The following is a 5,033-nucleotide window of genomic DNA, read 5'->3' as shown; positions in this document are numbered from 1 at the left end:
ATGTGCTCTACTTGTCTAGCTGGAGTCTCCGTATATCTACGCTTCACATGACCAAACCACCTCAAAATATATAGTTTGGTCATGTGAAGCGTAGATATACGGAGACTCCAACTAGACAAGTAGAGCACATTGGGTTAGAGGATAGAAAGAAAAGAATGGGTAGACCTAAAATGACTTGGAGGAGAGTAGTACAGCATGACTTAGAAGCATTACGCATTTCCGATGATTTAACCCAAAATCGTTTAGAGTGCAGAAAGAGAATCTATATAACCTAAACCACCTCAAAATATATAGTTTGGTCATGTGAAGCGTAGATATACGGAGACTCCAACTAGACAAGTAGAGCACATTGGGTTAGAGGATAGAAAGAAAAGAATGGGTAGACCTAAACTGACTTGGAGGAGAGTAGTACAGCATGACTTAGAAGCATTACGCATTTCTGATGATTTAACCCAAAATCGTTTAGAGTGCAGAAAGAGAATCTATATAACCTACCCCAATAAATTTTTGGGATAAAAGTTTAGTTGAGTTGAGTTGAGTATATATATATATATATAAAAATTTTTGGGATAAAAGTTTAGTTGAGTTGAGTATATATATATATATATATATATATATATATATATATATATATATATATATATATCTTACCCCAAGGTTTTGGTTCCCTTTACCGCAGTGGACATATGGGTAACAGATGAATTTGAAAATTCCTTGGCAAGTCCAAAATTTGAAAAGAACGAATTGATTCTGTCAAATAGCATAAAAATCAGACAACCGAGCCTCATTAAATATTTTATACTTTAAACTGAAATTAGTGAGTTTATACTTAATAATAATATTATGAAAAATTCAATATTATTAATCCAATTAATAAGGATGTAACTTTCCTTATTTTAATAACTAGGTTTTAATGTGAAAATTTCCTTTTTTTTTTTTTTAAATGTTGGACTCATGAATAGTCTTCATACCAAATAATCCTTTGGCTTAAGCTCTAAATATTTGTTTCTATATATGATCCCAACATACCATAGTGAACATATATTCTCTAAATCCTATCAGCAAAATGATACTTTAGATGTCCCTAATAGCTCACTGTGCTTTACTTGTCTAGCTGGAGTCTCCGTGTCACACCTTACCCATCCGTAAGGCATAACATGATCCCGTAGAATACTTAATGAACTACCGAACTTCACCTACCGATAACTCATTAAGTACCCTACAAGGGATTTTAAAACGATTTTCTTACATTTTGGAATTGGTGAGCATTTTGATGAGAATTAAAAATCATTTATTCAAGTTTAAATACTAGTAAAAAATTTTGTCCATTTTACTTTTGCCGCAATTTTTATAAAAATTTTGACAGAGTTCTGTTTGTTTTTGGAGGAAACCGTTCTTCAATTACCTGAGAAAAACACTCCCAAAATGTTTCACAACTCCCAACCACTAATAATTCTCAAATCAACTCAATTCAAGGCACTTCAAATAATTTCACAATACAAATCAAGATTTCTCATCTCAAAATATTTAATATCTTCATTAACAAAACATAAAGTAGGAAATTCATATGTACAAATATTAAATTACCGTAGAAAATCCAAAATAATATTATTACAATTTATTTACAACTGCTCAACTACATTGATACATACAACATTTCCATATTTACATCAAAATTATCTACAAGGGTATAAAATAATACCCGTACAAAAGCTTGATGTGATCTTCAACTCAGTGTACCACTCACTGCTTTTTCCTTGCTCTTATCTGCGATAGCAAAATAAGCCATCGCTGAGTATAAAAATACTCAGTGGTGCACAATAAAAATTTAAAATGCCATAAATAAATCATTCATTGCCAAACATACTTTAAATATTTCTCAATCACATTTCACAAGTATTCAAGTTCATAATAACACCATTTTGTCAAATAATCTATTAAACACAGTTTAGTCAAACAATTTCATAAACACAGTGTTGCCAAAGTCATACACAACTTAAGTCATGACACAAAATTTCCGATCAATGCCGCGTTGTACACCACGACAAAGCAATCTCAACCCCATTAATCGAAGTCAATGAGGGAGGTGGCTAGCTAGCTAATGAGTACTCATTCGATCTACAACCTCAACTGGTAAGCCAGAGAGGGAGGAAAATAAACGATCTCAACCCCATAAATGGAGGAGGAATAATAAGTAACTGTCATGCTAAGTGTGAATCAAAAATCCATTTCAAACATTTCATTCAAATATTGCATACAAAAATCAAATCAATTTCCAAAGTTACAATTTGATCACAAGGTGGCAACATAAAAGTTCATAAATTCATAATGCGTACTAAATCAATTTTTCAAGGATAAAATGCTTAAATAGGGTTTATTGTGCACAAACCTCAAGCGAGTCATCCCTTAGCCTCGACTCGGTTCCTCGGGTTCCTTCCCGATATTCTTTTCAACTGAAACACACAATTTTACAATGTTTCAGTACTAGAACTTAACATAAATCCAAAATAAATTTAGCTTCACAATTACCTAGCTTTAACGTGCTAAATTCAACGTTCTTTAAATTTTGTGTTTTGGGTTACTATTCACTGCACTATTCAAGTCAAATAGTTGACCTTCTAAGGCTTAATAGGTATGGGAATTCTAACTTTACCCACATACCACATTTTGGTCACTAAACTTGTTGGTTTTGGTCATTTTCTCAAAGCTTAGGTTATTTTGGCAAAATTGCCAATTTTTGGTTTTGGTGCTCCGAAGTTGCACTGTTCCATTGGTCAATCTACTGTTGGAATTTGGCAAAACTTCCTTCATAGAAAATGTTCCTTATTATCTTAAGTGTATTCTCATTTTTGGATCACCCCAATCGGAGTTTTGTAGCTCAAGTTATAGCCAAAATACGCCATCGCTCACGCATAATCGCTCATACTGCAACTATGGTTCTGGCAGATTTTTGGTCCAACTTCATTCAATAATTTGATGGAGTTAAGTCCATAATTTGGTCTGATTTCCTTCATACGAAATGTTCTACTATGTCTTAGGTTTCCATCGGTTCAAGAATCGCCTAAATCGGAGTTTTCTAGAGAGAGTTATAGCCATTGGAACTTTACTGCTCAATGGCAATTCTGCAGAGTTGCAGGTTCAATAACTCAACTTTGCTCAATAATTTGACTAGGTTAATGGCATAATTTGGGGTGGTTTTCTTCATGAAAGTTTTAGATCTATGTCTTATCTAATTGCTGGTAAAATTTGAGGTCAATTTGACCTGTCTAGCTCGAATTATGACCAAATGTTACTGTTCATTTGGTCAGTTTGGTGCAGTGGCAGCCTGTTCTCATTTCACTTTGGTCAATTGTTTCACTAAGTTTTGGTCAGTTTTTGGGCATGGTTCCTTAATGAAAATTGTGCCCTTTTATGTCTATTTTCATCCTCAATTGGTGGCATATCAATTGGACTTGTAAAATTTGAGTTTTGGTCCTTCAAAGTTGGCTTGGTCATGCTGCCAGCAGCATGACCATTCAACCTCCGAATTTGGCTTCACTTCCAACAATTCAAACACATTTAAGTAACTAATGATGCATTTAAATAACTAATTGATAGTTAAGAGACTAACCTTTATTTAGATCCTCAAATCCCAATCTTTTGTTCTCCTTTCTTCCTTCAATCTTCTTTTCAAGTTGAGATTACAAGTTCTAGTGAGGTATTTAAGGGAGTTATTAAGACTAAGTGGAGAAATTAAAGCTTGAGTGCAAGCTTTAATGGAGAAGTTTCCATGGAGGGTTTATGGAGAAGGGAGGCGGCAACTTGATGGAAGAAGAAGACAATTCTAAATTTTTTTTTCTTTTTATTTTCTTTTATCTTTATCCCTTTTAGAAGACCAAAAATCCAATTTAATAAATAATTTAATTAATTTGTTTATGACATCATGCATGATGTCATCACCTTTGACTTTTCCATCTTCTTTCTTTTTTTTTTATTTTTTATTTTTTTCTATTAGTTCTTTAATTTAATTCTCGATTCCGAAATTTTCTTTTCTCCGATTTTATTTGTGATTAGGTCGAGTCGCCTCTCGGGTCAATTGACCAAATTGCCCCTCGTCGGTTCATCCCGGTTTGCAAATAATCCAATATTTCTTCCGGCTCCCTGACCTAATTATTTGACTGGCTTAACAGTTCCTTTTCGTGATTTTCTCTTTTCCACTGTGTTCATAAAGGTCCTAAGGACCGCAGCGTCACATTTTACGGTTTGAAATTTGAGTTTAAAACGACTTCGCAGTCGTTCCCGAGGAGGTCACCCATCACTGTGACTCTCAGCTCGTTTAACTTTTTATGTTCTGTTTTTCTTATTTATACTTAACTAATTGAACATTACTAATTATTTGTGTTTATGATTTCTCTAGTTGTCTTAAATATGGTTCTAATTTCCTTAATTATCCAGACCGACACCGGTCACCGGAACAGTGAAATATACCAGGCTATACAAATAGGGGTATTACACTCCGTATACCTACGCTTCATATGACCAAACCACCTCAAAAAAAAAAAATTATATATATATATATATATATATATATATATATATTATATTTGTTCCTGCATCCAGAGGACAGCTCCATATCTGTCAACACATTCTTACAAATCCATGCATCATTATATCCTTCACTTAGGTTTCATTTGGTTTTAAACATGCTATTCTTTTCTTCTATAATTAACTTTTTGGACTTGAATGTAGAAAATATTTACTTTTAGAACTTTTATATTCTCCCTTTTAAAATCAAGAAAATTTGTGCAATATTTAAATTATTTTGATACTAAATATATAAATATGCATGAAATTTGTAACTTGATAAAAAAATAATTTGATAATATTTATGTACGTAAAAAATAAAATAATCAAATAATTTTTTTAGAAATTTATTTTATATTAATTTAGATAATTTGTTTTCCATACTTTCTATTATGGAAGTCCGATTTAATTATTGACTTTTCTCATTAATTTACTTTCATAATTGAGAAGTTAAACAGTTACAGAGAAAT

Source organism: Hevea brasiliensis, chromosome 1 (assembly GCF_030052815.1).
Source record: "Hevea brasiliensis isolate MT/VB/25A 57/8 chromosome 1, ASM3005281v1, whole genome shotgun sequence".
NCBI classification, from domain to species: domain Eukaryota; kingdom Viridiplantae; phylum Streptophyta; class Magnoliopsida; order Malpighiales; family Euphorbiaceae; genus Hevea; species Hevea brasiliensis.
The sequence above is the reverse complement of the archived record's forward strand: the minus strand, read 5'-3'. Positions refer to the sequence as shown.